The sequence below is a fragment of the Rhodnius prolixus genome, unplaced genomic scaffold (genome assembly GCF_049639745.1).
Source record: "Rhodnius prolixus isolate KJV_2025 unplaced genomic scaffold, Rpr scaffold_8, whole genome shotgun sequence".
NCBI classification, from domain to species: domain Eukaryota; kingdom Metazoa; phylum Arthropoda; class Insecta; order Hemiptera; family Reduviidae; genus Rhodnius; species Rhodnius prolixus.
This window is the reverse complement of record NW_027411593.1, coordinates 33,534,673-33,560,775: the sequence shown is the minus strand read 5'-3', so window position 1 is coordinate 33,560,775 and position 26,103 is coordinate 33,534,673. Positions and strand designations below refer to the sequence as shown.

Below are 26,103 nucleotides of genomic sequence, written 5' to 3'. Positions count from 1 at the left end.
GAAAAGACAAGTTCACATAACCCTTATATGTTACTTAACTTTTTAAACTGTATGTTTTTATTAAGGTAGTGTAGATTAGAATTATTACCAAAGACATTGGAGTATAAACATTAATAGCACTTTGAAACTATCAATTCATTAACTAGAATAAGATGAACAAATTACAAGAACCAAATACATAACTAGATAAACAATTATATTGACTTATCCCACTATCTTAGTTTGCTTAACGGCTGAATTTAAACTGTTTTCTTTGCTCTAGTAATGTCCTGATATTTATACAAGATGTTTTTATTGTTTTATTTGTTTGGCTTATTTTTCACCTTTGAAAAAACCCTTAAGTTGTTTTCTTTGGCCTTTTTGACCTCAATACCTGCCAACTGCCACACACCTCCATTTACAAAGTGTTTATACGAGTATGTACGTACGTTTATATAATGTATGTATATTTTTAGGGTGGCCCATCGACAACTTTGACCATTTTTAACTGTTATCAAATTTACAATCCTCAGCTTTATGTTTCATTTTGCTGCTGCACTATTCATTAACATGATTGGAGAATGAAAATTAGGAACATTGAATAGCGGGCAATAGAATGTAACGCGTGGATAAAGATGGAGCCTTCTGCTGGTCATTTAAATTTTAAAGAGGCTTGCTAAAACGACGTGACTTAAATTGCGAGTAGAAGTGGTAAACATTTGTGGAGACATTCCACTAGATTCTGTCTAGGGGCAGGTGTTGGTTTAGTGGTAATGAAGCCTGGTTTTGTAAGTGTTGGAAATCTCGCTTACAGCTGCTTTTTATTCGTTAATAATAATAAAAACAGGTTATAATAAAGTATGTGTTTCCAACCATGTCGCCGATACCTAATTAGTAATGAGTGGGGCCATTAAGTCCAGCTGGAAAAACTAACCGATTAGCTCACCTTAGTAATCATAGCGCGAGAGTTAATGTAATGATGAATTCTTGTCTTCCGTCTTGTGTCACTTCAGTTAGAGAAGATTTAATTGCAATTCTCACCTCCAGTGAGTGGATGTTTAGGTAGAGGGAGCTAGAAATCTACTATTGATTTGGAACCCATACATTTCTTCTACTTCTTTTGCTGGGATCTTCCTCTAACAGTCATCATTTTTCCATTTTAGTTCTGCAGATAAAAAGGAAAGAAAAAAAAGGGCGATTAAATTTGATTTTTCAAAATGGTTTCCAATCCTTGCACAGCCTATTGTAAGGAAACACAAATTCGTGATTTAACCCACAGTTCATTGATTTAAAGAGAACCTAAAATTGAGATATTAGGGAGTTATTGACTCTGATTTCTTCTTCGAGCCGTGGCTAAGAATAATGACAACCTTCAAGTTGTAACCAGTAAAAATAAATAACCCAAACACAAAAAAAATGTCACTTTTAATATGAGCTTAAAATTTATGGCACAGAATATTACTGATGTCCTACTGCAGAATTAATTTTGCTTTATAATTATAAGGCAATGTAGAAGAGAGATTTATTGTAATATTAAACTATATTTCTTATCATAAGATGTAATTAACTTTTTTCTCTCCTTACTTCAATAACTGCCCACTCGCCGTGCCTGTGTTCTTAGAAAAAGAAGGCAACCGTTCTCGAGTTTCTAGTTAATGATTTTTACGATGTGGCTAAATTTTGCTACTTAAATTTGCAAGAGAGTTGCATGACAAAAATGAAAGGATAATTGCAGGACCTTTGGTAGAAAATGACCTTTTTTTTCACGTTAGGAGAATTTAAAAATGTCTTACTAACACAAGGAGACACCTATTTTTCTACTTTCTTTCATCCTTTTTATATTATTTTTTCTTCTAATGTCAGGAACAAATTCCATGAAGTTGGGTGTACGTTAACCCATGCAGAAACATTTCAGAACAACGAAAACTTTCTTTTCAAGTACCTGACTTTAACCGATACGAACGATAACTTGAAACAATATTTCTCTTAAGTTGGAATTCTATGATAGCCGGGTGTAATGGTTTTAGAGGAGTTGTTGGTTGTGGATGTTGATGGATAAATAACACTTTTAGTATCGGTATAAGATTTTATATATTTATATGACTGACTGCCAAGGACTCTATACTTTACACTACAAGAATAGAACAGACTGACTGACGTGGCTAAACGATGTGTACAATTGAAGTGTAAGACTTTGAACAGAATCCGAATTCTCGAACTGAATATCTTCTGAATCTCGAACTGAATGTATAACTCAATATCTTCTTTGACTTTCCTCTTGTTCTTATATACCTTCGCCGAGCCTCCCCTCTCTGTGGGCTCTGTGTGCCAAGGGGGCTGACACTCTCCCTCTGGCTAGAGTGGATGAGTTGTGGGGGGTTCACTACCCCTACACCGGGTGTGAGATCTGTCACGTTCTTATCTGGGGACCTTTTGATTATCGGTTAGTTTGTCTGGAGGACGGTTTGTTAAGCTATATCGATGGAATTGTGCAGTTATAAAGAAACAATATTTTTAGTGGAAGGCATAAGTCATCAAACTGAGGTATCTAAGTGGGGACTACACTGCTCCCTTAAATTCCTGAACACTTAACTAAGGTTCTCTCTGTCATAGGCCAACATCACCTGATCATCCGAAGTAGCAAATTACCTAAATAGATCTTCGATCTTTATCCTTATTATATTTCCTTTTCCATTATATCAGCGAAATATTCCAAAATATTGAAACAATGCACACTAAGATAACATGTTTTGTGATACTATGTTCGATTCCCGATCTAGGCATACATATCACATAACACAAACCTTGCTACAGACTCTTAGTAGTTGGATATGCATTTAGGATCTAGGATCTTGATTGATCTCATTTGATCTTTAGGGTATCCATTTATTTGAAGAGTGTTCTACGAGTAAATCCTTTGGATGGCTTTCATTAATGATTCCCTAATTCGGCGGGTGTAAAGCCCGTATGAAAAAGTAGGCATTACTTTACAGATCACCACCTTGTTACAGACAGTTGTTGGATATACAATACATTTAGGTAATTAGCCAACTGAATAGCTTTTCCTAACTATTTACATTAATGCAATTAATAATATACATTATTCGCAAAAGATGTCACTTCTGGCAGGCTGATATATTGATCTAGACTAAATATCAAATTGGAAGTTTCAGTGTTATTTAATTTTTTGACGAGTCTCATACCGACAGAATCTCAAATCTATAGACAAGTTTCAAAAAAAATCTTATTTTGACCCAAAACATGGGCATTTTCTGAAAAAGTTCTGCATAATTGCTTAACTTACTCATAACATCATAAAGGTTAAGTAACAATGCAACTACTTAATATTCTATCGTGACAACTAGTAAATAAAGAGACACGTAGTTCATGATAAAGGAAAATCCATTCTTTACACGCCATCAAGATAAATCAGCTTCAGTGGGATAGTAATCTCAAAGCCAGCAACACTGCAGCTTGTCAGGAAGATCGCAGATGAAGTTCTAATAGGTTTGAATGGAAAGGGAAGGAGTAGAAATGAATTTTTTTAAAAGGAATCTTAGTGTCTGGTGTAAAGAGAACGTTAAGGACTTATATAAAAAGATTTGATTCGAGGAATCGTTAATCGATGGCATTATATCATTGAGGGACGCCCACAATAGAGTTACCCAGGCCACATCGATTTCGACAAAATGTTTTAAATCGGTACTCTGTTGGTTTACGTAAGTTAAGATCCGTCTCTCCTGTGATTTCTTCAACAGCCTAATTTCATCCTACATTTTTTTTATGGTTTCAACTAGCGTTTGGATCGAACTAGAATCGTTTATAAACTCGAAAAGTTGTAGAGGTATTTTAAGCTTTAATAATTATAGTAGTGAAACATTAATAGGAAGAACTATATATCTTCTTCTTTTTTTCAATATATGTAAGGAAGTGATACAAATTTTTTGTTTTGTTTCACTATTAAAAATTTTTGTTTGAGTTAATTCATTTTCTCTTAAAATGCTGAAGTTTAAAGGTATTTTTTGGGTAAAAAATGTAATCCATAAATTTGATGATACAAGTAGGCATTATATTTTGGAACCAAGAAATAATTATTTCTTGGTGAAATTTCTCCACTAAGATCAAAACAATGTTACTAAATTAAACAGAGTTGACTTTTAACTGTCTCAAACAACAACCCGTATTTAGTATTTACGTAGTTAACATGGTTAATGCCCGTTTTATTTTATTTTATGTTTGTGGTGTTTATTTTGAAATAATTAGCTTGGCCCTAAAGTTTTACTAGGTAATAAACCGTTTTCATTGAGTTTAGTTAAACCGTAAAAGTTACAAATGATGTTATTTATTACTGAACTCTTAATTACCCATAAGTGCACATAACTCTTACACAGTTTAATTAATAATATAAAATAATTATCACAGGCCTATTGTATTACCATTTGATCTAGATTAGGGCCGGCGTCAGCATCCGGCTTACCCGGGTAAGTGATGGGGGCCCTAAGAGGCGATGTGGGCCCCCGTCACTTGCCCTCTCCGAGTGAAAGTCCCAGAATGAGCGATTGAAGCGAATCAAGAAGTTGAATCAACAAAGCACAAGCTTCACGGTTTTAACAGAATGACTGCCAAAGAAGACGAGAAAAATAAGTATTTCTCGTCTACTTTCAACGGAAATATTAGGATTTCTGCACATGAATAGCCCCGTAAAGGAGCCCTCTGAGGCTCGGCCTCTTAAAGGCCCACAAAAACCTGGAGTCTGACTTCTTCTAGAATATAAAATTGTTTGAAAAGTACTGTATAAAGGTTGATTAGCGGCTCAAATATAGTTGATAAATCATTTCAGTTTAGTATTTATTGGCACTTTAAACAAGTAATTCTATCATCCAAAGCTTTTAGAACCTTTACGAGCTAACAGCTTTCGCAATAGTGAAAGTATCTAAGTGATTGTTCCTTGAAATAAAACTATATATATGTCTGTGTTATTTTACAAACAAGCTGATAATGAAAGAAAAAAGCTTTGAGATGAAACAATAAAGTGTTTCTATCTGGAGGGCCAAAAGAGCGTACCGAAAATGCTTCATAATACTCTTTAGGCAGCAATGTAACTCCCTTGTTGTCAAAGTGAAGAAATATGGCTTTATATTTATAAAGTGTTGTTTCTATTAACTAGTAGCCATGAACCGAACATAAAATTGGAATTCCCTCAATAAGTTTGCCAATTCCATTACTAATTCGATGCTTATGCCATCTAGGTGTATTTTATCAAATTAAAAATTTTGAGATGGGCGTATTCAATGATTAATTCTCATTCCAAATTCATTGATTTAGTAGAAATAAACAAAACACATCGGAATAAATAAAACATCCTTTTAATAAGTTATTGCTCGACAATGTTTTTGTAACTTGGTCTTCATTAAACAATTAATTAATTTGCAAATTAATTAACCATTTAGTTTCATGAATAATTAGTGAAAGAATTTGTCACATAATACATGGATGTGTTTGTATAATTGTAAAACAGTAAATATAGTTCTTAGTTACCGCCAACTAATTTACAGCCAACAATATAATCAGTAGGCTTTGTTGTGGGGAATACTGTAGCCTCTTCAATCATGTGTTATCGCTATAGATTAACGTCAATCACCCATCAAAGTTAGAGTTAACTATTAGCGGAGAATATTATATAACCTGGCAGGATGTTTGCGTTGTGGTATTATATATGAGGAAGTGAATTTACGTATCTCACAAAAATATGTTTGTTTGATTTTGAGGAAACAAAATTTAAGATGAAATTAGTAAAACCTAACTTGCTTATGCTATACGCTAATTTTCTGACTTCCCAAATAAAATACTTGGGATTCCTGAAGCTTAAAGTACGTTCAAAGCTTGTTAAACTTTGTATAAAAATTAACTTTGCAATGAACAAAATGAAAATAAAGCTCATTATTATGTAACGAAGCGCATTGACTATAATTCTACTTCACTTCTTCTCTTTCTTTTTTTAAAGTAGAGAAATGGTCTTACTCTGATACCTTCCAATTTGGAATAACACCTCTCCAGCTGCGATGATGAGCCATTCTCATAGTCAGTTGTCTAAATGAAATTTAGAAAAGCAAATTCCAGGCTCTTAGAGATCCAATTACTAGGTTACGTTTGCTAAACAACTCCGTTAAAAAAAATATAGGTTGTTCCTCATGACTTAAGTGTAATTTTTATATTTTTTGTACAATACATATCTTGTTTTCTTTCTGTCTTTTTCTTTTAAACAGGAGATTAGACTGGAATACATGCAGCACGCAAGCAAATTAAAGCAGTACCCAAACAGAAATCCAACCTACTTGGTGGAGTTCAGTAGGAAGCTCGTGGAAAAATTAGAAACACCAATATAAGGGATAGAAATGAAGAAAAGAAATAGATGTTTCCGAAAAGGATGGATGATGATGAGTGATGAGGTCCTGAACGTGTTGGATGATACAAGGAAGAGAGGAAGGATCAAGAGTAATGCCATTTAGAAGAGAAGCATTATTATTAGGTATAGAAAACTAAGGATAACATTGCTTGAACTTGAACCCCTTCGCCTGCTGGTATGACTTTATGCATCTCTGTGCCAAGGAAATTCCACAATCGATTTAAAAAGCTTAGATCATTCTCTGTTCGCAGTTTCACTACATTTGTAGTGTCACTAACAGTGAAATTTTAATACAATACCTTTAATTTTTTTCATACTCCGCATGAAACTATTTCAGAAGTAGTAGTATGGTTAACTTTAAATTCTTATAATCGTAAATATTTAGCAGAACCGCATAACTGAACGGATTGCAGAAGCCATTCCAACTTTTCACGAAACTGGATAACTTTTTGACTGGATCCCGAGGTACCAATGATTATTTTGTAAAATATAAGCAGTGATGAATTAATCGACTAGCTAGTAAAGATGTACTGATAATGCCTTTTTTAATTAAATTGAAAGAATGTTAGTTGGTTTACCAGCCAATAATAATAATAACTATAATAATAGATAGATATACTGTATTTTATGTATTTACATATTTGGGGGTTCTGTTTGTGGGTTAAATTTCATTAACAATCTGGTTAGTGTTCAGTAAACAAATAAAATTATTCCTCAGTTACAAAAATAAATTATACATAAATAAATAATTATAAATAAATAATGACAAAACAATTAAATAATAATATAAAATAAGAATGGAGTTCAACATCTCTTTACAAACAATTCTTAATGTTCCGTAAAAAAAAAATAATAATAAATTACTTAACTGAACGCACGACTTACAAAATAAATAAATTAATTCTGACCAAACTTAAAATATTACCATCATATTCAGACTTGAATACATTGAAGAGGATTGACAAAATTACTTTATTTTTTGAATTAAATTTAAGAGAAAGTAATTAAGGTTCAATCAAAATTTCTAATTATTATTATTACTATTATTCGTTTATTATGAAAGATCTTAACTTTAGTATTTCTATAATGTATTGGTACACACTGTTCAACTGTTGGATTGTGCAGATTGAGAGAATAGCAGTCAAATTGGTGCAATTATCTACATTGAATATATTCATAATAACAATAATAATAATAATCCGCAAAATTGGGTCCAACCATAGAGCTTCAATACTGAAAAATTTGGTGTGGTAGCACAGTATCCCAAAGGAAGCTATCTGCTTCCCTGTACAGAATTACATGCAATTTCCCTCAGTCTAAATACTAAAGACGACTAATTCATTAAAATCTACAGAGTATGTCATGTATTTTGCCAGAGATTTTTTTAATAATATATATTTAAAGGATAGCCCCCTAGCCGGTGAAATTCCTGAACAATGACACAAGAGCTAGCTTATAACTACGCCTCTAAAACTGTCACCACTTCACTGAAACCTGCAGATGTAAGTTAACGCGTTTACCAAATTGGATTTGGTGATAAACCAACTGATCACGCTTGGGTAAACTGGGTTTCTCTCTTGTAAACTCTGGCTCCACAACCAGAGCAGGCAATCACTTTTGGCTGTAACAGGCAGCGGATTACAATTGTATGGGCAATGTAAACTGTAGACTCACAAAGGTGCCGTTACAGATCACAATTGATTTGGTCTTGTAGCTAGCCTCTTCTTACATCTAATATACTAATTGGTAACGAATAAATTACAAACTGGATTTCACTTTAATCTTAAAACTGATTTCTCTCTTAATAATTCAAAATGGAGTTCACATGAAGACACCATCGCCGTTGCTCTTGCCTAGTAATGGCTTTCACAAATTTCAACTCAAGTCATGCTTGAGGTATCAAATTATTTTCAAAGTTTCTAATTATAAAAAATGATTTTCAATTACTACTCAATCAGTAAATAACAATATAAATGGAAATAATTCCTGTTATAAGAAATCAATAAATCATGTTATCCTATCTATTATATATATTTAAAAACTACAGAAGACTTGATAGGAGAAGTTTGTGAACTTCTCGTCTCAGTGATTGTGCAAGCAACGGCAGAACAAACATTGACAGCAACTTTGGAATTTACATCAGGAATGTTAAACAACGAATGAATACATTCGGGTTCCAGTTAAATAATAGAAGTGACATTTGATTATACATATACATATATGTAGCGATAATTTAGTCCCATAAAGCCACACTAAACGAGGGTGCAAAAATTGAAAATTATAATTGAGAAATGAATAATTAAAAAATTATCTTTGTATTATTTATTAATGAAATCGAAATAAGCAGAAATCACTAAATGAACTTGAGCCTAATAAATTGACATTCAACAAGAGTGCTTGCTATTACTAATTTATTATCACCTCAGTACGATTAGTAAAAGCAGAGAGTCCTTGGTACGAATCCCCAATTTCTTTTATTAACAGTAGACTAATTAATCTTTGTACAACTATGATATTTCTTTGTAGCATTTCAACGCTCAGAGAGAATCTAATCTGTTTTTAAAAACGGTACATTTTTGTCTGTTTCCAAAGGACAGCCTATGCTATCTAGTGTATTTTTTGGTTACCCTCTTTACCGAACGATGCATTTTAGCGAATTGCGATCAATATGCCAATGTTTTTAGCTCAGGTACATTTTTTAAATAAGATTCACTTCCAGAACGAAACTGAAAACATTTTGCTAATAGCAAATGCTTCAGATAGTGTCAAAAAATGGTTTGAATAATCAGGTTCATAAGTACCATTTGGTCTCTTAATATTCAATGATCATATTCATTCCTAAGAATGTTTAGGAAAACTAAAATAATTTTGAGAATTTCATGTTTCAAGGCCTCAATTCGGATAGTCACGAATCAGAAAGTCAGCAATTGTAGAAATTTTTTTTTTTTAGACTTTAAAATTCTCTCGAAAACAGCTCCAAGCATTTTCATTTCAACGTAAAATGCTTTCTTAAAAAATAAATTTCTTGGCTGGGGTAGAAGAAGTAGCAGTACCCTACTTCTAGAGAGTGGTGTTTTGTGAGAGTTATTTGTTCTCTGGAGTTGTATGTTACTTCTGTCTTCTTCTGTCATTGCAGGTACATTGCACAAGGCTTGAAAAAATTCTGAGAGTCATATCATTTGATGTTGGAATACATTCAACGAATAATTTTCTTCTTCTTTTTTCCTGAAATATCAATATTTTCTGCCTTAATCAAACTCTGCCTCAGACTAACCAATCAAACAGAAACAATAGCCTTTACTGATAACAAAGACCCTAATATTCTTCTTCCATGGTGCCCCATAAATGCAATATAATACCTAACCGAATCATAAAAGGTTATTTGTTCATTGTAGCGAAAGCGAACCAATTAGATCAAAATCGATTATTACTTTGAAACTTTATCTAGAAAAACAGTTCTACTCAATTTCCATTCTGCTAGCCCTTTAATTGAAGCAATTGCAGTTAACAAACTTTGCTAAAGTTAATAATTTGACTTAACAATTAAACACAAACAAGCCTTAACATTCTAATTACTTTGCTTTCTACTTTTTGTTTTGTGGCCAGTGTTTACCAAACAGAATTGTAAATAGATGGTTGTTTTAGCATATTAATGCTTATTTCATTATTTATTTTTTGTTTTTACTTAGTGTAATTATTTATTATTATCATTATTTATTTAATTTTTTCTTATCATGAGGGAAAGTTTAGCCATGGTCAGCTTACCCTCAAGATTTAACAGGAGCATTGATACTATTAGCATCAATAAAATTATGCACAAAAAATTGTACTAAGAATACAAATATGAATAATGTTGCGAATTAATAAAAAGTTATGCTGTTTGTTAAAGCTATATAATTCTGCAACAGTGTGCAAAGTGCATGAAGTTTTTAAATATAATATGAACTGGATAGTTTGTATCCTTTTCGATTAAAACCACCAACATAAATTTTCTCCCCATATTTATTACACTGAAGTGCAACAGTAACATTTTATTGAGATACTATGGTTAATATTTATCAACTCCGAATGTTATTACAGAATGTGTTAACAGTATTAACGACAGTGACCTTTGCTCACTGAGTGAATAATGTCTGGTGTGAACTCTTACTCGAATTTCTCTAACGACAATATTTATAGTTTTCTTCCAACTTCGCATTTTTTACTCAACTTTATTTGGCTTCACAATAATGAAAGTTTCACTATAGATTCAATTCAATGAGAGGGCTTGAGGGAAACTGAAAGTCCTACTTAAAATGAAAAGAATTCCAACTTTAAGTGACTTGGGTTTTGAATTATGCGAGGTAAAGTACCTAAAAAGAATTCCTCAATTTAGAGATTTTATAGCCAAACATTCCTTTCCAAATAAAGATATGAATCAGTTAACTTGAAATATTACACATATTTTTAAAATTAATGCTGAAATTATAACTAGAGTTCCTGAGTTTAATATGTGTTCTAACCTTCTTGAAGATATGGGCTCATCTACTCGATAACTGAGGAAAGTAGATAGATAGATAAATTTCTGTATTTGATGTAATTAACATATTACAGGGGTTCTGAAATGTACAATAATTTTAAATAACCACTGTTATAAAGTAATAAAATAAATTATACATTTATTTGTAAACAAAAAATAATAATAATCATACTGATGTAAATTAAACATTTTAGATGCAATAAATTCTATTTCTTTATTCATTTCTTACAAATGATCTTAGTTTTAAAGATTCTATAACATAATAGGCGATCATATGTGTTTATTTTTAGAATATTTATTAGCTGAGACTCTTTTTGAAGAAACTCTCCCAGGTAATGACTTCTCAACGGTGAATACAGCGGACAGACAAGGAGAAAGTGCTCCAGGGATTCATTTCTATTTAAATTGCACATTGTACAGATTGAGTTGGTGTCTATGTGGTAATAACCATTTCTAGATATGATTCTCAATGCCTTGCTCGATACTCGAATCTGGCTGACCACCCTGAGTTTGTCTAAAGCGCAAGTAAAATAAATATAATCCTCATTTAGACCCAATAAACTGATATCTCTATACAAGCGACTATAGCCAGAAAGAACAGCCCTATCGACATCGAGCGAAAGAACATGATTAGTCCATTTTTAAATCAAATCTGGTACCCTGTGATAATTGAGGAAAGTATAAGAAGGTGTACATTAGTTTTTTCCCTCCATGTGAGTGTGAATATCAGTAATGTGGAGTTCTCCGGTAATTTGGGAGTTTCTGGTAAATCATGGAGCGCTTAGTGCAGTAAACAGAATTTTAGTTCAAAATGTCTTTAATTTCAATTGTGTTCTACTAGTTGTTAGCCAAACTAAGCCGGAGTATTTCAGGAGAAGTCTTAAGAATGCTTAAGAGCAGTAATGTACTAGATTGCTTGAGTGGAGTGTTTCTTTTAACAAGTGGAAATAGCAGTTTCAGTCTGTTATATGTTTGTTACTGTTACTGTTGATGTAGTCTCCATGTTAGCCTATTGCCTAGGTTGATGCTAGTTCTTTTTTGCTAGTTGCCAACAGTCGAAATCACAGATAATTCAAACTATGATCTGTGTTCTAAACTAAACCAATTTTTGATTTACCAGAAACTTCTGATAACTGCTTATCCCTCGGAATAAACAAAGCCAGAACGTTCAAAAATGATACCAAAGGTTGGCTCTTAAAGCAGCCATTTACTCCTGTGCAGTTCACCACTCAGATGTGACCACTACTTGGAAGGCTTGCTTTTTGCTATCACCGGTAGTTGTTGGAGAGATGAAAGCGAAAGCAATGAAACGACTTTTTATTTTTCCGATTAACTAAAAGAGCTTTCCATATTGGTTTGACGTTACACTCGACAGGATATTCAACAAGAGCCGGTTGCAAAGTGTGATTTTGGAGGTGATGTGGAATGAGAAAGAAAAGGCAAGGTCGATGCCGGGCCACACTGAGTAGGGGCAGCATTCGCTTGAGAAATAATTGATCAGTGTTACCCAACGGCGTTCTCTTCCACCCTCTTGTGGTTCAGCCATTAACAATCTACGGAATTGACAGGAAATTGTTTGGGTTGACGAATGGAAAGGTAAAGTGGAAAATTACTTTGTTCTCTTCAGACTAAATGAAGACATGTGAGCTATTTTAATTAATTGAGTCGCTCCCGGTTAATTTTGACATTCTCAGAAAAGTTATTCTGGAATACTTGTCACTTAGCTTTCGTCAAATTCTTATACGAAATTCTGTCTATAAATATATTGAAGCAACCCTTATACCATTCTATAATAATGGGAGAGTGGTTTCACCCTATTGTTTCTTTTTTGATTGTTCAAAAGAGTTCCGAGACAATTTGAGAAGTATTCATTGTGATATCTGGAGCCGAATTTGCTGTTTCTTTACAAACTATTCAATAAGGTGGGCTGTTATTCAATAAGTAATCTAGACTGTTGTCCTGTATTGCTTCCAGAAGGGAGCATTCCTTGCATTCTTGCAAACTTGAGCTTAAAAACTTGGCAGAGTACTCAGTTAACAAAAATGGAGGCTGAATGTTTTGAAAGAGTTAGTTCCATTCGCGATAGGCGATGTTATTTTTGGAATTACTCTATAACTCTCACAAATTCACCGAGAGTTCCTCATTAAAAAATGGAATTTTGATTTCCACCATCCATCATGCCATTAATTTAACCTAAACTATTCAACTCGGATAAAGGAAAATTATTTTTAATTCTCTTGGCTATATCTCCTTTACTGTCACTTCTATCATTTCTGACTGAATAAAAGTCCGTGTTTAAACCACATTTCATTCAATATCTTCAACTTATTGTTTTCATTTTGATGGCAGATTTCCAGACTGTCTTCGTTCGAAATAACAAATCTTGCATTCAATTCTAAAATCTAAATAAACTATGTACAGGTTACAAAATATTTTGTGGTATCCCTGTAATTTGTTACTCCGTTTTTGAATAGTATAAGTCAGATTACTAACGACGAGCTCAACAACTGAAGAACCATTACACTTTTAAGGCATAATAAACTTCTTAGAGTTCGAATTTGGTTATTATTAATAATATTTTTAGTTAGTTTCAACCGGGGATTTCTCTTTCTCTTTGAGGCGAATTAGATTTCATTAAATCTCCGGCTGTGTTCTATCTGTGCCCAGATTTGTTCAATGAGATTTTGAAAATTCATTTAAATTCGTTGGAAATGTAATTTATAATGGCTTATACAATTATGAGGTTGACCGCTGAACCCTCAAACATAGTTCTTAGACTTTAGGTGAACTTTACACCAATTCCATATTTAAATTTGCCCAGTTATTTGCAAATAATCTTATTTTACTGCGACCAGACAGATAGATGGGTCCATGGAATAATACCTACAAAGCCAAACTTAAAAGATGTATTGCACTTACTTGGGGAAAGTAGACATAAAAATAAAAAATAAGAATGCAAAGAGAAGTGAAAATGTAAATAAACCAGCTGGAGATAGTCTGAATGTAAACCTAAATTGTTGAATACCTGCCTTTGCTTCAGCAGTCTCTCTGACATTGTAAAAGTACCAGGTGTGTTAGCTTTAATTATTGTTTGCGCTGTTTAGGCTACTAGAGTAATGAAGGCGCCCAGATTTCTGAAGAAGTAACCCTTCCACTAACCCTTATTTTTTATTTTTTACTTTCATAGTGAGACTTGTTAGAAGGAAGAGTTTCAAAAAGACAGATTTTATATTGGGAGTCTTCATAAGAAGAATCCGTTCTGTTTGGGTCTCCTGAATACAATTAAGTGATATTTTCAGTAGGTGTGTGCCTTGTGTGTCCACCATAACTCAGAATCGACAAACATCTCAAAATTGAAATATGTTTAGCTTAAGAAGAGTAACAACTAGGTTTTGGTCAAATTCACTTAGTTGGAAGTATCACTTCGTAAAATAGATTACAACACTGCTGAATTGATAATAACAAAACTTTTAAATCAATGGATAAACTTGTGTGAATATTTTTTAAATCTCTACTGACATATTGAATGAATATATAGGCTTCGTGACCGTAAATTATTAAACTAAGGATTCAAGATTGGCGAGGAATCGGTCAAATAAATAACAACTCGTCTTTTTGCCAACGTTTCGACAAATATATTGTCCTCTTCAGGGCCTGGACATTTCAAATATACAAATACAAACAATTTAGAGATTCAGTAACACAGAAAATCAGTAAAAAAACAGTAATATACAATTTTTTTAAAAAAATCATTAATTTAGTTACAATCAACGCATTTTGCGTTATAAGCAACAATGATAACAATAAATAACAAACATATATCAGAGTGGAGAAGTTACCCAGCGGTAACACTCCAAAAACATTCTAAATTCTACTGACTCTCTTCATCAGGGAGGAGATCGTGAGGCCACTGTCTTTTAAGACGTCTAGAAGTGTTGTCTGGAAATGTTCTTGAAGATAGATGTTGTACAAGTGGATTGTGATGTGTTTGAATGCTAAGATGGAATTTTCTGTTACGTGTTTTTGCAACTTGTGTGACAAGAATGTTCAAATCTGTGTGAACGGTTTGATTGGTGACGTTGAAAGGAGCGTTTACTATAGAGCGAAGAATTTTAGATTGCAAGGACTGGATCCTTTGCAAATTTGAGCGTTTCCACAGTTCGATGCCATAAGCCCAGACTGGATTTAATATACTTACAAGAGTGAGTTTTGATCTGTTGTCGAGTAGTCTTTTCAGTTGTCGGAAGCGCCTGTTGAGTTCTGTTCTCTTAAGTCGAGTATGAGGGTTTCATGTAAGTCTTCTGACAAGGTAAAGTTAGCGGACTACGTTTACTACTGGTATAGGAATTAAATTGTAAAAGACAGGAGGAAGAGTGATGCGTCGAAGAGTGAAGGTAATATTTTGAGATTTTGTTTCGTTCAGTTTGATAGCCCATTTTTTGAACCAATTTTCTAAGGAGGTGAGGTGAGACTGAAGGTTTCTATGAGCTATTATTGGATTTTTGTCAGTAGATAAGATGGCAGTATCGTTAGCATAGGTGAGAAGATAGTTTGAGGATGAGTAGGTATGTCTGAGGAGTAGATTGTGTACAGAATGGGGCCTAGTATGCTGCCTTGCGGAACTCCAGCGTCAGCATGGCTAATTGGAGAAAGAATAGTTCCTACCTTCACTCTAAAATGTCTGTCAGTCAAGTATGACTGGCAGGATGGCCTTGAGCTTCCAGAGAAGTCCAGTGTGCCACACCCGATCGAAAGTTTAATATAAAAATAAAATAAAATACAATATATTCTTTATAATTATTGAAAACTTATGTGGCTATGCGGGTTGGTTGAGTTACAGAAACTAAGAGCCAGAACTGGAGAACAGGTATATATAAATACAGATATAGCGGGACTTTCACGGGAATTGATCATTGATTTGTCATTACCAAAAAGAAGTCCAAATCTCATATTGGCCTGTTTAGCAGCCCGCGTAAACCTAATCTAGGTTAAACGTTTGTGGTCTAGTTGAGACGCGTACCTTTGTAATTATGACCGACTGTTGTTCGCCAAATCCATACAGTTGCACCAACAACCATCTTTGTTGGTCTTAGTGTATTTATTGTGTGTTTGTGCTAGGACTGTCTGTATTAGTGTTATTTGTGTTGCTAAAGTTCTGTAGAAAAGTCAAATACCTTGAAAATGTGGCTAGCCCACTTTCCAATTGTAATAACAATGGTATTTATATAACTCATGTACTACCACATAATCTTGTTCCCTGACAGAGAGCCACCCACCATAATCTGGAAGGAACATAAACACCGAAGTAAAAAAAACCTTTTAATAAATAAATATTCGAATATAAAATTAACTAGACTGGAAATAATATGTCTGAGCAAAATGCAAGGATTTTTTTTTCCAGAGATTAATTCGAGGATTAATCAATAAATAAAACTGCAATATGCTTCTATTTGGAAACTATAATGCAGATATCTAGTTTATACTCAATTATAAAAAAGATGGCTTCAGAAAATGTGGTTGGATGTTCACGATGATATTTAAGTATTGCATCTTTTCTTAAGAGTTGGACAAAAAAGTTGAACTTGAAAAAAAAAAGAAATGAAAAATGAATCAATTAACCTCTGATGGTGAATGAAAATCAGAAAACGTTGAGAAATAAATAAATAAAACATGCTAAAACTAAAACTTGATCTTTTATTTATGTACCAATTAGTACTTGTCTTGTAATAATTTAAAAGTTGGAGGTGCCTCTAAAAGTACCACTTTACAGAGTTATCATTTTTCTTTTGACATTTTGAATACGGCTTCAAAGGTTTTCTTTACAGATTCGGTAGACTGCATTGAAAAAGATTTTCGGTGAATTTCTCTTTTAAGGGCCATAATAGATTAATGGACAATCTTAACACTAAAATAATATTCAAAAGGACTAAAAGAATTGCTAAAATTCCTAGTTTTATCAAAAATTTTCAAGCGGGAATTACCATTCTACTTTTTCACTTTCTTATGATCTTCTGAAAACAAAAAAACATTTTTTCTCAAAAATACCAAAAAAATTTAAAAAGTACCTAAACGTACTAAATAAATTTAGGTCAAGAGCTAAAATTTAAATTGTTATCACACCAATCAAATTGTAGGAAGCCGTATTAAAGTCCCGAACTGTGATAGCCACTTCCGAAACACGTTCACTTGTTTAGATATTTTGTGCCGTCCAACTGTGTCTGACAGTTCAGTCAAATTGGTGATTTTTTTTTTAAATCAAAATACTCAGCTTTCGGAAGGGAGATTTAATACCTAAAAAAAACTGCCTCGTCATAAAAGAATGAATTGTCATCATGATTCGTTGTCACAACAGTTTTTTTACTGAAATTTAGAAACTCTAGATTTCAAACAGTGAAACAATTTAATATATTTTTATATTTGTGTTTTTATGATTTCTATAATACGAAAATAATCCAGTCAGAAATATTTCTTTTTATTTGTTTAATTCTTGAACAAGATTAATCTGTCCTAAATGGATGAATTTAGACTCTTACCCTCTAATTCTGTTAAATAAATGAAAAATCCTCACGATATTTTCTGTTATATAATTTAAATTGCAAATATTAATTATAAGTTCTATTCCAATTGAATAAAGATAAACTAAAACCGATTAGGGAAGGAAGCGATAAAGTTTCGTGAAATGAATACCTGAACAGTTTCAAATAATTAATCACTTGTTGCAGGATAACAGTTCCATAATATTAATTAGACATAGGCGCCACGGTAGCCGAGCGGTTAGAGGCGAGACCTGCGAAGCTAATATGTATTGTGGTACTGGGTTCGATTCCCGGTCTTAGGCCTTGGATTTTATTTAATGGTTAATAAAAGAGATTTACAGTAAAGTATGTTTGCTAGTCGCCTCCGTCCACGACACCTAATTTGGTAGTTGGACGTAAAGCCCGCCTGAAAAAATAGGCAATTACTTTACTTTACTTTACTTACTTACTATTAATTAGACAATATTCTCTTAAATTAATAATAATTGAATAAAAAATCTTGTTTATATCAAATTGATGAATTTATTGATGTGCAATTTCATAATGTAGATGAAGTTAGTAATAATCAAATATTGTTTAAATTCAGGATTTGAAAAAAAAAAACGTGTATTCTAGATTTTCTAGAATTGAAGGAAAAGTTCGCACGTGATATTTTGAATAGACTGCAGTAACGTTAGCATACTTGGATATGCTCTGTATAAATTACGTTGTATCTAAAAGCAAAAAGTGGGAAAAAATAAGAAGAAGCAGAAGAAAAACTATGTCATCAGCCCAAGATTTGTGTAGAAACTGTCTGTACTCAGTCTGCGGAAAGAGTGAATAAGATGATGCTACATTCATGCGTGTAGAGTTTGGCGACAAAGATATGTATAACTTACATAAGATTTTCTTTCACATCGATCTTCGATTATTACACACGTCTACTAGATGTTATCCATCTTTTCCCTCAAGAGTTTTTTTTTTCTGTTTTTTCCACTCACGTTGCTGTCTTCTTTCTTATTTTTATTCTTTTTTATCTCTGGAGCCAATCACGTTTTATTTTTATAAAATATCGTGCAAATATAAAACACTTTCACAGTTTTGTGTACTTTTATTCCTTTTACATCTTAAGGAATTTCTGAGTTTGAATTCATAATATTCTTTTAAGAGTGAAGATGGTTCTTTATTTGTTCCTCTACATCTTAAAACTGTTTCTTGTTTGGATAGAGTAACATTGTTCGATTTGTGAATATCACCGAACTTAAGTGTGCTTTCAGTTTATTCAGATAATGCAGATATTGATTACGAGGGTTCTTTTTGTCAGTCTATTCATTTTTCTTTTACTTTTATTAAAGAAAAAATAGCTACACAAGGGAGAATTCTGGTGAGCAGAAAGGTAACCTGTAATACGAAACTTTAACCTAACTGCAATCATTACTCCTTTATCTCTCTTTTTCAAAAGAAATTCAAGTGTTATCTCGGAATAATAAAATAATTTACCTTGCGAGAACAGCTATGAGGCTTTTTCTAACTTCAATTTTCAAGATTCTAACTCATAAATTTTCTTTTTGAAACCAGCTTAAGTAGGTAATTTAATTTAATATCTTTTAAATTTTGCGGCTGCTCCGTTAGCAGTTTCTCCCGAGAATGTCTTAAAACAAATATCATCGCCCAAACAATGTCTATTGCTAATGTTCCCATTGCGGCTGGCTTTTCTTTTAACCCTTTTGTTCTATAAATGGCATTCCTTCAAGCTTAATTCCCACTTTAATATCAGTTAATATCCATTTTCTTTATTTCAATAAGTTTAAAGTTATAAACTTACATTTGAGCACATCTATGAAAGTAAAAAACATTGTGTTGTAGCTACTGCCCAAATAAAAATTATATAAAATACTACACAAAATCTTTATCGAAATTTATTTAAAAACTAAGGGCAAAATATTCTCTTAGTGCAGGCTACACTCATCACTTGATTGATAGTATGCTGAAAGAAGTTGTTGAAAAGAAAAAAGTCTAGGCAGCTAGAAATATCTCTAATTATTTATTGGATTTACCAGGTCAACTCAAGGCTGGTTTGGGACTGTCTGGGTGCCCTGAAGGAAATTAGTGACCAAAATAAGGTCTTTCTAGTTTGGGTACCTGGTCATTCAGAACATAAGGGAAACGAAGCGGCAGATTTATTGGCCCGGGAAGGCTATGCGGGACACTTCGTTGGCCCGGAGCCCAGTTTTGGGGTACCGAAGTGTGTTAAGACTGCGACCATTAACTTATGGGTGCAGAGTAGGTCTCAGGAGTGGTGGCTTGCCACCACTGGGCAGAGACAGGCGAAGGAGTTTATTAAAAGCTATTCGCCGAGGATGACGGCAGAATTAATCCGTCAAGTCCGCGTGGGGCTATAAGGATGATTGTAGGCCTATTAACTGGCCACTGCAGGCTCAGAAAACACATGCATCGCATGGGCCTAGCAGACGATAGCCTCTGTAGGTTCTGTCAGGAAGAGGAGGAAACGGCACTGCACGTGTTGTGTCAGTGTGAAGGGCTCGTGTCGCTAAGGTTGTTACTTCTCGGGGAGGAAAAACCAAGGCCTGTGAGTTTTACCCTAGAGTCGCTCTCCATCATTAAGAGTCTGATTAGAAGGACAGGTCTGGAGGGTGAGCTTTAAAGTGAGGGGAGCCACAATAGATCCAAAGGGGTCGCAGTAGCATAGGCCTTGAGGCCGCCCTAGTCTAATCTAATCTATTTATTGGATTGCTAAAAAAAAAAGAGAAAAATATAATTAATGCGGTCAGAACTAATTAGACTAATGCAGTAATTTTGTGAATTAAGATTATGAAAATTTATTTAGTAATTTACTTTTAAATGATAATAATTATGCGGAAAGTAAGTTCATGAAACAAATTAAAATGTTTCTTAATCCTTAAACACGACATATAACATTTATAGGCTTGTTTAAGAGTGATTAACTGATTCCAAAAATATATTTTAATACGAAGTTCTTCGCATCAACCTTTTTTTTAAGTTACCGGCAAACTGTAATCACAAACATAGTTATACCAAGTGGTAGACTATAGGTCTCACCAAATCCCACCTCTGCTGTATACCATTATTAAAGGTTTAATGCATTAAAACATTTAGAAGTTTAGAAGTAAAGATTTAATTTAAATTATGAAGAAATGGATGTAAGATAATAGTAACTAAAGAGAAGTTATATATAATGTAAGAAAATTTAAAAATTTCTTTGCATTAAACCTTTAATAATGGTGCCGCTCCCAGCGGAATAAGTTGTAACTTTTTTAAATTTATCTCTATTCCCTCTATATTACTAAGTGCCTAATTTAAATCCAAGAATAATGAAGATATATTTTGTTTTGTTATCAGTTTAATTAAGACTACCATTTATTTTAATTTAAGATAAATATTTAATCGTGATATACAAATAGGCCAAAACTTTTCTCTAATTTTGCATACCATTTGGGACAAAAATTTGCTAATAGTGAGTAAATTTGGAAGCGATTTACAATAATCTGTAGGTCTCTAAATGTTTTAATTTATATCTTCTAAGGGCTACAAGTTCTTGAGTGCGGACTAGTAAAGTAAGCTCTGCCTAAAAATTTGCGGTTAATCCAAGAAAGTTTTTGTTACACATTAGGGATATTTAGTTAAGGAGGTTATAACTATTATCTGACATACTTTTGCTTCTATATTTTTATTACTTTCTTTACTTCACACTTTATTATATGTACACATAAAACAAGGTATGTCCGAAAGGATATAAAGGACAAAGTTCACAATAATTTATGTTTAAAGTAATGTTTTAGAGAGGTTCCATTCCTAGGGGAGAGGATATAAAGTCAAAGTAAACATGTTTATACAAACATATCTCTTTGTAGTGAAAAGGACTGTGCCTTTACATAGAAATATCACGCTTCTCCACGAATAGGAAAAGAACTTATCATTATAATATCATGGATAGTCGTTCTTTGATTCGATCTTTAGATTCTACCCGATGGATTCTACCCCTTTACTTAAAGTGTCCCACTTTTTTTCACCTCACCTGTTCTATTTTTGCTTCACTTTTGGGTAAGTTGAAGCATTGCGATTGTTCCAAGGTTTTCAAAATAATATTCACACTAGAAATAAATGTTTTGTGATCTTCTCTTGCAAAGAACCCTAAGAATCTTTTAAGTGCTAATTCTGAATAATATAGAGTTTTGGTTTTTTCAATAGGCTAACAAATAATATTTATTAAACGTCAGAATTTCAAATTAAAAGAAAATCTATTAATAGTTTACTAGTTTCTGAGTATTTTACATAAGTTTTAAAATTATTAAAGTCCCCCTTTGCTCATTTTCATGGTACCTAAATACATGAGAAAATATGCAAGCATGCGTGTTCTATGTTGATTATTGGCATTCAATATTCTTACTGCGATTGTTTAAAAAACAAGCAAACAACAACAAAAAACAAATGGGTTTCGCAGGTTATCCTGGCTTTTAATCTGACAACTGGGACTGTAGCCTCGAATAGTCTATCCCTCTAGGGATGTTTTGTTTGTGGTCTAGCTTTAGTTTGTGGTCTTGTATCTCACAAGCCAGTGCCATTGATACAGCATTTTTGGCTTTAGTTTAAAGCCCTAAACTGACATTTCTGACAACCCGTATCACTTGTAAAATCAATTTGATTAGGCTAACTCTTTTATTACTGTGTACTTGTAATGTGTTTCTGGATTATCGTTAATGAATTTTCGCCCTTTTAAGTTTTTTTTTTTTTTTTTTTTACACTAAAAAATAAGCAATCTTTTTATACGATTAGGCTAATCTTTTTTTGTTTTTTACAGAACTTTTATTGCGCACGTTAAAGGAAAGCTATCAGAAAAATGAAGCAGCAACTTGTGGAAGTTCAGAATACATTTTTTACGATGTGAGTACTTTTTTTCTAATTATTTATTTGTAATACTAAGAACTATTAAAAAAAACTTTTTCCCTATATTTAGTTTTTTTAATCCTGACTGCTAAAATAATTTTTTTGCTTCAAATTATTGATATAATGTTAATAATTGTAACTTAGCCTCCCCATAGAGGGCGTTTTGTAAATAGTTTGATCATGTGGCCAAATGATGGTGATACGAAAGGTGAAAACAATATAACTAACAATTTCACCAAACTATGTATTAGTGATGACAGAAAGTTGTAGAACATGGTTGGCGAGCTAAGCCAAGAGCGAAGTTAGTGGCATTGTTAGGGTGTTGAATAGCGGGTTAGCTAAAGGTGGAGGTTGTTTAGCAACTCATGAAGAGCATGAAGCCACTGTTGCTTTCTAGCTGAAGAATTTTATTCCATTCTAAAGAGCGGATGCTTCTTTCTTTTACTAAATATCTTGTAAGTTTCTTAATTGACATGTGGCAGATTTTGTTAGCTGAATTGTAGATTGACTTTTTAAATAAGCGTAGACTTGTAGTTTATTAAGTTCATTTGCGTTTCCATTTATAAAGAACTTGAATTTAGTGAAAGAGTCGGTCTTTGAATCGATAAACACCAAAAAGGTAGTAAAAGCTTCTGTAATTTCTATTACAGAATAAAAATCTGAAGCAACCAACCAAAAATTACCTTTTAATTGTGGCCGAAGATAAAAATGGAGTGAATGAATTTTTATAAGTTGCCTATGTTTCTGTATAAAATAACTCAAAGACAGAAAATTGCTATAATATTTCGAATCAATGCCACTATAAGACCGGCATTCAGCATTAAGAGTAAATTATCTCACTTGAGATAACACTTTACTAGAATGAAATTTTAAGTTTAGGAGATTTCTGGAAATTTCACTACACTCATTCTTCTATGTTCATTGCACTTGTGTTCATATTATCTGAAACATATTTTCAGAAAAAAGGTTCTGATTGGTTTTGTAAAGAAATATTATTTGCCTTTCTTGGTACCAAAAGCACGGCCTCATTACCTTTATAATACTAATAGTAATTCGAATTGTGTAAAAATACTGATTTTAAAGTAAATTGTGAATGTTCATAACAGATTTTTACTTTTCTTAGGAAGGTTATTCGAAGGTTTTACATTCAGCAAAATGAGTTCTCTTTAAACTGGAAAAACGGTCTCTTCCAATGAACGAACTGCGTAGTTCATCTTTTATTCAGTACTCTGGCAGTTTGTTCGCCGTAATAAGTGATCCTCCCTTTGTTTAACATCTCGTCCATTTAACAAGATCCTCTCAAAACTCTTGTATCCTTATGAACAGGAAATGGTGAAAGAAAAAAAAAAGAATCCAATGAAGAAAAGAATATAAAAGGCAGCGTTTCTAATCTGAGGGCGTTCCGCTTGGTGTTAGCCGATAAATATGCAATTTGTTACAAAACTAACTTAAGCTCTTTTGTAGGCAAGAACTTTGTACTAATTTAGCAGTACCTTCAAGGGTGTTAAACTTGATACAAAATTAACTAAGATCTATTTTGAAGGCATGAGACTCCACGTGGTCAATTTCCATTTGTCTAATTCTAAATTTTTCTACTGGAATTAGTAGATAACCACATTCCCTTTTATTCTTAACCGAAATTGTGGCACAGTATCAGCACTTTCTGTCACGAAACTCTATTTGAGTTTCTAACTAATCTTCTTTATGTGGTTTCTGTGGTTTTCCCACTTCTCATCTTCTTCAAAACTTCATTTCTCTTTCTAACCTATTTCGCTGAATGGGTGATTTGACAATAGTTGCATTAATAGCATTGAATAGATGTTCCTCCATTATGTGCCCACTGTTGGACTTGGTAATGTATTTAATCCAATTATTTCCTTTTATAAACTAATACAAATCACAAGGAAGTGACGAGGAAATTACACAATTTTCGGATTCAATTCAACAACGAATTGAGGAAAATTAGAAAGAAGAGGATGAATGGAAATGGCGCTGACCAAATCTTTCTCCTAGTGATATGGAACACCTTATCAAAGTGTCCTCTTTTTGGAACAGTGGTGCCACTTTTTTGCAGAAGTTCTTGAAAATTAGAGGTTGACATCCGCAGAAAATGTTCAGCTGGTCTGTTGTCGGAATCCGTTATTTTTTTTTTTTTTTTAAATCTACGCCATCCGTAAGTCACGGCAGTTCTGCCATCCGACGTCGGGCTTCCCAGTACACAAATGATTCTCGTCTGAATTCATCGTCCGATATAACAGAATTTCTTGCCTTCGATGGAAGGACATACGCCAAAATGTTCGGAGGACATATTCTCTCTTTCACACAGAGTCCGCAGGCGCTCCATTACTTCTTTGACATTAGTTAAGAAAGTCTTTTGGTTCTTCAGTCTTTGTGTTGTTGCCTGACCAATCGTTGTCATCTGCACTAGAGCAGGGGTCGGCAACCCGCGGCTCGCGAGCCGCATGCGGCTCTTTTATCCAAATTGTGGGGCTCTTCAGCCTGTCCAAAATATATTGTATATTTCAATTTTATTGAACAAATGAAAATTTCATTTATTAAAGATATTTTTTCAAAAAGAATTTTAAATGTGATAGGTTTGAAATTGAATATAATTATATTAAAATAAAGTACATAATATAAAGGACTGCCGCCATTTTCATTCAAACCAGTTATTATTTATTTGTTTATTTACTTTGCAATATGTGAAAATAAATATATAAAACATTTAAATGTTATTGAATATCATAAAATAATAATTTGGGATTACAAATGATCTACAGAGTTCTTTACACTATAATCCTTGCGGCTCTTGGTAAGATTTATTAAAATTATTTAAGGAGAAATGGCTCTCTACTTAAAATAGGTTGCCGACCCCTGCACTAGAGCATTGCAGGGCGTAGAGAGACCATGCACATGTAGACAAATCTGACACTACTCTCGCAACTTGACACAAGGCGTCACATCTAGAGAACTCTATCAACTTAGTCTAGCTCTTTTTAACTCTCACGTCTGGACAGAACTGAGACACAGCTTTAGCAAACAGAAATTATCTAGCAACCTTTTAGTGTCCCGTGTTGACCTACCTTAAGAGAAAGTAAAAAACTAGATTGATAATTTTAAAGAGAGTTTAATTATTGTAACTAATGCTATGAGAATAGTTTGTGTGACCATAATAAACCAGGTTTTTCAAGTATAAAACTATGACCATATTTGGTATTATAGCACTGAAAAAATTAAGCATTAAAATTGTTACTAAAAATCCATTAGAACGAGTTTCCAAAACAATATATTATTCATCTTAGCTTAGCTTAAATATTTAATGATCTCAAATTAAGAAAAGTAGAATTTTGCCTTTTAAAAACAGTAAGTTCTTTTATTACGAGTTTATAATTAGATTTAGAATTAGTTCATCAATTATTTCATTGAATTTACATTGGAGAGGAGAGAGAGATAACCTCTTTAAAGTATTTGTTGAAACGAATTCTATCGTTTCGTTCAGTCTACATAGCTACACCAAAGGAACAACAAGGCTATCTAAAACAAGAAAATCCCAGAGTCAGGCTTAATAAGTCTAAGATTCATAGAATGAATAATGCACCTCTAATATAAGCACTTAGTTGTTAAAAAAAAGTTAATTGCCTCTAACAAAAAGCCTGGTTTCCAAAGAAAGTTGTCTTAAAAGTCTAAAGTTTATAGTTGTCTATAGTCAAATGCTGCAACAAATGTAACAACTGTCAAATAATTTGTGTTGACTCTTA

At 33.0% G+C, this 26,103-nt stretch overlaps 1 protein-coding gene across 2 annotated transcripts in view; it reads left to right on the top strand.

Moving 5' to 3' along the window:
* Nucleotides 1–26,103, top strand: part of LOC141451250 (diuretic hormone receptor-like) — a 208,630-nt gene that overhangs the window by 97,761 nt on the left and 84,766 nt on the right. For both annotated transcript variants that reach the window (XM_074122497.1, XM_074122496.1), the window contains one exon: nt 22,260–22,342. The gene's annotated coding sequence lies outside the window, so the exon portion shown is untranslated. The remainder of the gene's footprint in view (nt 1–22,259; nt 22,343–26,103) is intronic.